This window comes from Vombatus ursinus, unplaced genomic scaffold (genome assembly GCF_900497805.2).
Source record: "Vombatus ursinus unplaced genomic scaffold, bare-nosed wombat genome assembly UNPS02009573.1, whole genome shotgun sequence".
Taxonomy (NCBI): domain Eukaryota; kingdom Metazoa; phylum Chordata; class Mammalia; order Diprotodontia; family Vombatidae; genus Vombatus; species Vombatus ursinus.
In genome coordinates this window covers 24,928,601-24,938,474 of record NW_020949351.1, presented here as the reverse complement: position 1 = coordinate 24,938,474, position 9,874 = coordinate 24,928,601, and positions in this window count along the sequence as shown.

Below are 9,874 nucleotides of genomic sequence, written 5' to 3'. Positions count from 1 at the left end.
GTGTGTGTGTGTGTGTGTGTGTGTGTGTGTGTGTGTGTGTGTGTGTGCGCATGCACGTATATGTGTGTTTTGTAATAGTTTCATTATAGTGGAAAGAAGCAATGAAATCTGGATTGCTGTCTTTGTTTTGTCAATAGTTGGCTATGTGACACCAGGCATATTATTTGGTTTGTTCATTTTATATAGACAGGTGGGTTAGGTGATTTCTAAAGCATTACCTTGAGTTTGTTGGTCATTTAACAGTTTATTTGCCACCACCTCTGTCATCTAGCTCCTTCCCCCCACCATCTTCCCTTCCCCAACCTTTATTGTTTGTAAAGAAGATTCTTTGTTGTTGTTCAGTCATGTCAGACTCTTCATGACCCCATTTGGGATTTTATTGGGAAAGATACTGGAGTGGTTTGCCATTTCCTTCTCCAGTTTATTTTACAGATGAAGAACTATGACAAACAGGATTAAGTGACTTGCCCAAGGTCACACAGCTAGTAAGTGTCTGAGGCTGGATTTGAACTCAGGTCTTTCTGACTCCATGCTTGAAGCTCCATCTGGTATACCACCTAATTGCCCCAAGAAAATTTCTATCCCCACTAAGAAAAAAAATAGCTCAGCTATTAGAAAACTACTAAATGGGGTTTATCTACACTGAATGACCACTCTAGTTGTTTCTAGCTGTGAGATTCTATGATCCCATGAGTTTTCTAGTTGTAACATTGCAAGATTCTTTGAGTCCAAGCTTGAATATCTGTATTTTTAGGTAATGTTTAAATATAGTATTGGACAAGAGGCAGTGTGGAAAACCCTGAGATTAGTCAGGAAGATAGGAGAAGGAACAGGAGGAGGAGGAGGAGGAAGAGGAGGAAGAGAAGAAGAAGAAAAGAAATTAGGTGCTATGGAAAATCTATAAAAAATATTGCCTATCTTATCATACAAGTGAATAAAGTGAAATTGGTTCTCTATATCCATTTAACTAATGAAAATATGATGAACTTGTGAGAAAATGTGCCCAAGGAAAGGACCTGTGAGAAATCAGGTAATCATCTACCATCTGTTCCTGAAGATGGGAGCTTTGCTGCCTTACATGACTCTTTTTTTCCACAAAAAGACTTTTATTGGAGGGTGAATGAGTACTCAGAAGAAGCAGTGCTGTGTGATGACAACGTAATGCTCAACTCATATTCACTTATATCAGACTCAGGGATAGAAGTTCGCAAGTGGCAAAGATTTCTAGTGCCCTTGGATTTAGCTGCTGTTGACTGAAGTCAGGTTTATTTTGTTTGGGGTCTGATACTATGGTACTAAAATAATGCCTGGAAAATGCTCTAAGAAGTAGATTTCTATTTAAACGTAAGCAGCTAGATGGTACAGTGGATAGACTGGATTTGGAATCAAGAAGACTTGAGTTAAAAACCTTGCTAGCTATGTGACCCTGGGCAGATCATTTAATCTTTCTCAACCTCATTTTCCTCATCTGTAAAATGGGTATAATAGTATCTACCTTCAGTGTTGCTGTGACTATCAAATGAGAGTGCATTTATAGAGTACTTAGTAAATCTTAAAGCACTATATAAATGTTAGCTATTATTATTACTATATTACTAGGCTATTATTATTATTAATTATATTATTTATACTAATCTGTCTTGCTCTAGTGTTTTTCTTAATTAAGATGAATTGAGAGGGAGGTGATGATTTTCTCTCCAGCTCAATTGTATAAACATGCAACTTAAAAATTTACTCTTCTCTTATTTCTGTACACACACACACACACACACACACACACCACTGCCTGACTGACTTTTCCTTTATTTCTTTACACATATACACAAATCACTTTCCCGTTTGCTCACACAAAAAGCATGTCAGGGAGATCCTGCCTCTGGCATTAGCCGTGTTACCATGGGGCAGTAATTTAGCCTTTCTGTGTCCCAGGCAATTCTCAAACTATAAGTTGCAAAATCTGCCAAACTGCATTGGTAGAGGGAGTTTCATTACTGGGAGTTCTCTGCAACAATGGAACCACATGTCTGGATTAAAAAAAACACTATAAAATGGAGCATGGGAGATTTGTAGCTAGATAATAGTTCAGGTAGGAAAGACTTGTGAGCTTTAGTCATTTGTAAACTCAATATGGCTCAAATCATTCTAAGTTTAGAGGTGAAAGTGACCTCAGAGTTCATCTAGATCCGTAGTATTAAACTCAAATAGAAACAGGGGCCACTAAACCATATATAAGGATCAGTATGGGCTGCACATTGACTTAGAACACCACATATTAACATTATCTATGTTCTATTATTTTTTTATATATTTTGTTAAATATTTCCTAATTATGTTTTATCTGATTTGGGCTCCAGGAGAGTGTTGCAACCATTTTGGTCTGTTGGCAGCATGTTTGACACCTCTGGTCAACTTAAACTTTCCTATTTTAGAGATGAGGAAACTGAGACTCAGGGAGGTTAAGACATTTTCCCAAAGTCACTTAGGGAGTGAGTAGCACAGGTGGGATTTGAAGCCAGGTCCTGTGAATTTAGATCCAGTGATATTCTTCCTATACTATGGTATTTTCCAATGTTACATAAAAGTTAAAAAAAAAACACTAATGTGATCCTAGGCTTTAGTAGGAAAGGCAAAGTAAACAGTAGAAAAGAAACGATCACTCTACTGCACTCTGGATTCTACAGACTATGTATAAAATATTGTGTTCAGTTCCGGCCACTACATTTTTGAAAATGTGCTGATAAACAGGATGGCATTAAATAAAATAAGCAAGATGGGGAAATGGCAAAAAAAGAACAGGTTTCGTGAGTATCCTTTGAAGGAAGTTGGATAGAAGAAGCAAAGATTTGGTATTTGGTGGTGACAAGAGAGAAAGAGAGAGAAGGGAGAGAGAGAAATTGGGGGGGAGGAGAGAGAGAAAAAGAGAGAGAGAGAGAGAGATTGAGAGAGACAGAGAAAAAGAGAGAGAAATTGAGAGAGAGCAGAAAGCTGCCTGCAAATATGTGAAAGGCTGTCAAATAGAAGAGGGATCAGACTTTTTTTTTTTTAGGTCGAAAAGGCAGAATAAAGCAGCTTTCCACTAAGTGTATGGACAGACTTCCTAGGAATGAGCTGTCCAAAAGTCGAATGGGTGCCTCCAGAGATGGTAGGTTTTCACTCCCTGGGGGACCTCAAGCAGAGGTTTGATCACTTCAGGGATGTTACCAGAGGGCTTTCTGTTCCTTTATAAATGATAAACACATAGAGTATACTAGTTGTGTTTCCCAAACATTACATTGCACTCTGCCAAGGATCCTGGACTTGGAGGTACTTAATGTTGCTATGGTTGATGATGACTTAGAGCAGGGATTTCTACATTCTTGCTTCAGCTCTGTCATTCCTGCAACAGAAATATATCTGCTTTCTCTGCCCCGAGCCCTCTTTGTGCTCAGCGTTCACCAACAAAATGTGAAATTGCTAGGGAAAACCCTATAAAGTATAACTTGGACATGTTTAAAGCCGTTTAATGGAAAATGCAGCATCTCAGAGCATACAGTGTATGCATAATAGCAGCAATTTCCACCCACCACAGTGGTTTGGGTGCGGGTTTAGTTTTGGAATCTGTTTTCCATCATTCTGCTGTTGTGATTGGTTGTTTCTGCAGGGGAGCTGTGGCAGCTGGGTGCTTCTTTTGGGTAATATTGCACCCAGGTCTCCATTTGTCAAAAGGGCTGCTGTTAAAGGGCTCGTGTTGGCCCTTTGCTAGAATGGACAATTCCAGGAAGCACAATGACAACGTATTAAAAAGGTCAAAGTCTTTGACTGGATTTATGGAACATTAAGAGACTGCTGCAGCCATGGTGGTAGAATTAGGGAAGTCATTTAACTCAGCCACAGGGTAAGACCCTGCTCCCAAGGTGGACATTTTGTGGTTTTGTGTAAAATGTACTACAAAATATCTCTGTAATGCAACTAACTGGAATTTTTCTTGGCCTGGGGATTGCTAATAAGGTTAGTAGGGCAACATTAATAAGACAATGGCCCTGTATGGTAATTTGAGTCCCATGAGGGCTTTTTGCTTTTCAGTGGGGAATTCTTAGGGATTTAAGTGAGAAAATGTGTATTGTTCCAGGGTTTCTCAGGGAAAACTATGATTCCATTATGTGTGCCCTAAGCTTTTCATTTCCTAATCTAGCCATCTTCTCATGCATTGATTTCATCAATGAAGAAACAGATTTATTTCCAATGGTATGACTTATCATACTGTAATTTGATAACCATAATGCCAATAGGTTAATCATATTGATGAAGTATCCAGAGAGAATGTATTTAACACAGTTTACCCCATGAAAAGGTAACCTGATTTACTAGGAACCTTTTCACCTTTAGTCGCTGGGGAATAACTGTGAGTTTGGCCTTGTATTCAGATGTATAATTCTATAGACTGGCAATGTCACTCACAGGCAATATTACCAAGGATTTATCTGAATTAATAAAGCACAGAAGGATTTACCTAATTTCAAGCAAAATGCAAACCATGTGATATAGCTTAACACATTTACTTTTCATCCTAAAAATAATTAAATCATAAATTATCTTTTAAAAATATCAAAACTGTTGCTATTTTTCTGCCACTATTTTTGCCATATGCTCAGACTTATATGAATGACCTCTTGCAAACAAGCTTTTTTGACTTTTTGAAGCCACAAAAGCTTTAATGTTCTTATAGGGAAATTTAAAATATTTGTGAAGATGATGTTACTGATGCAATTGCTGATTGTGGAAACTCCCAATGCCCCCCTCATTTTCAAAATGGCTTTATTGGAGACATGGTACAGTGGAAAGAGAGCTATATTTGAATCAGGGAACATGGATTCAAATCCTACCTTTGGACCTTGGTCATCTTGAGTAAGTAACTTTACTTTTCTGGGTCACCTCAGTTTCTTCATCCATAAAATGAGTAGATTGGATGAAATAATTTTTAAGTGCCCCTCTAGCTCTAAATATATGAAAAGAAGGAGCCAATTAGAATGAGGGGAGTGCCATCTTTGAATGATTACTCACTTTTCCTAGGCTTCCTTCTCCTCCACATTCTGGTTTATACCAAACAAAAAGTAATAAGCAAGTGGCATTATCCATTCCTGTATATCTAAGCCTGCTCAATAATGAAATAACAAGCAATAAAATAGTGACTAGTGAAATAGTTCTTTCCTGGGTTATCACCTTTTGAAATAAACCAAACTATTATCTTGGATGTTTACTATTGAGCGAGAAGAACAAAGATAGGTTTTTCAATTAATGAACATGATTTCCTTCATTAAAAATGGTTATTCTCCTCAAGGTATCTAATTTTTCTTGATTGTCACCACTGCATTTAAACTATCAGCATTTTCTAATATTCAAAGGGTAATTATAGGGAACTATTTGTATTGTTATGAAATTTTGATCAATGGTGCAACTCTGAATTGGCTGACATAATGATAATTTATTAGAGGCAGTTAGGAAGTATAGTGGACAGAGTACTGAACCTGAAGTCAGGAAGATCTGAGCTCAAGCCCAGCCTCAGACACTTACTAGCTGTGTGACATTGGGCAAGTTGCTTAACCTTTGCTTCAGTTTTCTCATCTGTAAAATGGGGGTGATAATAGCTCCTACCTCTTAGGGTTATTGCGAGAATAAAATGAGATAATGTTCATAAAGTGATTTGCAAACCTTGAAGTGCTATATAAAGGCCTGCTGCTATTATTATTATTATTATTATTATCATTATTATATGTCTTTTATTAGAGGCAGTATGATGTGATAGGAAGGTCATTGGCCTTGGAGGTCAGAAGAATTGGTTTTAAGTTTGGGTCTGCCATTTACTAACTGTGTGACCCTTGGAAGATTGATCATTTCCCTTTTCCTAGGCATCGCTTTCCACATCTCAAAAACTGGTGTGTGTGTGTGTGTGTGTGTGTGTGTGTGTTTGTGCCTACACACATATGTGCATGTGTTAGGGAGTAGATGGCATGTTCTGTTAGAGGACCTTTGAGGTCCCTATCAGCTCTAACAACCTCTTCATATTATTTGAAGGACCCATTTCATTCTTTGTGTTAAGTATTACCCCATTCTTGCAGTGTCTTTTAAATATATGAAGATTTTTTCCTGAGATGGATACGTACATGATGTCTTTGATGTATTAGTGTGAATGAACTCATTCAGGTTGATATTCTAACATAATGGCCAACATGAGAGCACTGGGGAAAAACTGGGTACCATTAGACACAAATAGGTGTGTGTATGTAAAATTATTTTATACGTATTTCTATAAAATAAATTTTTTAAAAATTGGGGAGGAGATGCTTTGGTGGTGGTGTGTGTGTGTGTGCAGTGTATGTGTGTATGTGTGTGTGTGTGTGTGTGTGTGTGTGTGTGAGATGAGAAGAGGAAGATCAGGAAGACAAACAGAGGATACCAAATATAAACATGACTAATTTCACAATGTTATGGGACCAGCTTTGGTGTTAGCAGGATTAAAGTTCATTTATTCCTTCTGGATTGGTGGTGGTGTATATATTCAGAAAGAGGGAAGAATTATAAAGATATTTATCCTGGGAGTGATGCTGACTACAGGGATAAATCATGGAATAATAGAACTACAGTTTCAGAAGGGACTTTGGGGATCATCTAATCCAACCTATGTCCAAAGCATGAATTATTTTTATAATATCCAGATAAGTGATCATCCAGACTCTGTTTGAAGACTTCTAGTAATGGGGAACTTGCTACCTTTTGAAGTCACAAAGCATTTATTAAACACTTACTATGTGTCAGGTGCTGTTCTAAGCCCTGGGAATACAAAGAAGGGCAAAAGTATCCCATTCTACTTCTTAGACAGCTCTAATTCATGGGAAGATGGCTTTTCTTTTACTGAGTCAAAATTGAACATCCTATAAATGTCACCCATCATTCCTATTTCTGTCTTTTTTGGCCAAGGATAACAAGTCGAATGCTTCTCCCAGATGTTAATTCTTCAACTACTCAAAGACAGCCATCATATGCCCCTTAAGTCACCTCTTCTCTAAGTTAAAGGAGGTCCTTTATTCATCCTCAGATCCTTCAGCTCATCTACAGATGATATGGTTAGAGAATCTTTTCACCTTCCCAATTGCCTTTCTTCAGATGGTAACTAGGTGGCACAGTAGATAGAGTACTGAGACTAGTCAGGAAGACCTGAGTTCACATCTAGCCTCAGACAGCTATGCGACTCTGGGCAAGTCACTATTTGCCTCAGTTTCTTCATCTGTAAAATGAGCTGGAGAAGGAAATGGGAAACCATTCCAGTATCTTTGCCAAGAAAACCCCAAAGAGGGTCATGAAGAGTCAGATACAATTGAAAAAAACTGAAGACATGTTTCAATTTGTTGATGTTTCTTTCAAAATGTAGTAGCCAGAATTAGGGACTATGCTACATATAAGGTCTCACAAGAAAAGAGGGTGGGACTGTAACGTTCCTGGTTCTAGACTTTAAAGACTGCATTGATTCATGTTACGCTTACAATCCATTGAAGCTGGGTCAAGGAACCTACTCCCTCCCTCACGGTTAACTACTGAAATTAGGCAATTTTGCAAAGGGCATATACAGGAATATGTGCTACTACTAAGGTCTCAGAATTCCTGAATGCTATGCTAAAGAGTGACAAATGTATCACTAGAACATTCCCTAATTGGAAAATGCACATAGGTATAGTTAGGGCTAATAGGTCCTGCCTGATGTAACTTAAGGGATAAATACCTGTGAGGACTTTTTATACAAGTAGCCACATGAATCAGCAAAAATAAGTCAATTAGTTTAAAGCACCAGGGAATGTCCCAGTAGAGATCCAGCACTACAGCATGACCAATCATAGCATAGGAATCAAATACTGTATTCTTTGCGTTGTATAAATACAGAAAAACACAAAGCTGGGTCAGCTCCATGATAATTCGAAGCTGCAAAAATCCAATAGATTTCACTGGACTTCCATGGTACATAATTGGGACTGCTATAGTTATAAAATATAGCATTATAAATTTAGATCTGGAAGTGACTTTAGAGGTCATCTACTCCAGCACTTCTTAACCTGGTTACTACCCACAGTTTAAGAAGTACTGAAGGGGTAGCAAGTGGAAAAAGTTTAAGAAGCCCTGATCTAGTCCAAATCTCTCATTTTATAATGAACAAACAGTCCAAGAGAAGTGAGTATCTTGCCTAAGATGGCAAGAGACGGCAGAGCTAATATTTAGACCTTGAGACTGATGCCAAATCCAGTACAATACCATACTGATTTGCCATCTTGTATTTAGGTAGCTGATTTTCTTGAATCCAAGTGCAGAGTTTCACATGTCCCTATAGAATTTCATGCAATTTCTTTCAGGATCTTGATTCTATCATCTAATATATTACTTCCAGTTTTGTATCCTTCATCCAAGTAATTGATAAAAGTATCTAACAGAAAAGGACCTGTGACATTCTACTAGAGCTCCCCTTCCAGGCTGATATCAACCCTCTTTGGGCCTGATCAATCAGCAAATTCCAAATCCAAATAACTGTACCATCATCTGGTCTACATCTCTCTATTTTTTCTGTAAGAACACTTTGAATGACTTTGTCAAATAACTAGTTAAAATTCAGTCTAGTAACTCCATGAAAAAGGAAATGAGATTAACCTGGTATGGCAAGCCTCTTATTAAATGACAAGCCATTTTGAAAACTTTCAGTAGATGAATAGGATTGGGAGGAGAGAGCAGGGGAGTTTAAAAACAATGAAGAAATCAAATCAAAATGGCCCACATAAATTGTTTTCCCCACAAATAATTGTTTAACCCAATTTAGTAATAAAAAAATTGTCTTTTTATTTATTCCAAGTGTATACACTTTGATTTTTTAACTTTACTTTTCTGCAGGAATAAGCCTTGTATTCCTTTTATGACTCCCATGAAGTCTAGTTCAACAGTGCTGAACATAGAAGTGTTGGTCCATAGATACTTGTTGATTGAATTGGCATCCCAAGAGTATATGATTATAATGTACTTGGTAAATGTAATTAGAACAAGATACATATCAATAAAAATAGGAGCAGATCCATGAACCAAACACAGAGCCTAGCACAGTGCTTATACACAGTGAATGGGAAATTGTTGAATGAATGAACAAAATAACATTTTTTTAAGGAGTTTATGTTCATAAGTGGCACAGGTTGGGCTTGGAGTCAGGAAAACTCCTCTTCCTGAGTTCAAATCTGGCTGTGTGACCCGGGGTAAGTCACTTAACCCTGTTTGCCTCAGTTTCCTTATCTGTAAAATGGAAATGGAATCTGAAAAAGAAATGGCAAACCACTCTAGTATCTTTGCCAAGAAAACCCCAAATGGAGCCACGAAGAAGCAGGAATGACTGAAACAACTGAACAACAAATGTTCATATTAACTTTAGGAAACTTTAGAACCTAGGTACAATCTGGTCACAGTTATGCTTTATATGTGTGCTCTTCCACTTATGCAACCTGTCTACAAATGTATGCTCTTCTGTATTTGCTCCCTAGGTTCTCTCCATATGCTTCCCATTGATGGTATTGGTTGTGGTATATTTGTGGGAGAATATGCTTCTTGTTCATGAATAAAATGTTTTATTTTTACCTTTCTCACCGTGCTGTTTCATTAAATGCTTTTGCTTTGGGGGAAAAAGGTTTAGGAGGAAATGTTCTTGGAAATAAATAGGAGGAACTAAACTTGCCCAATGGAGAAATATGTGCTCTTTCTCTGTTGCTGCTTAGAAACAGCCAGTTCTTAAAGAGCAAAGCTGCTGTCAGTGGCAGGAGAGGCAAATGGCTGCTGTGAATTTAGGGAAAACCTCAAGGTAAGGCCGGACTCATGTGGG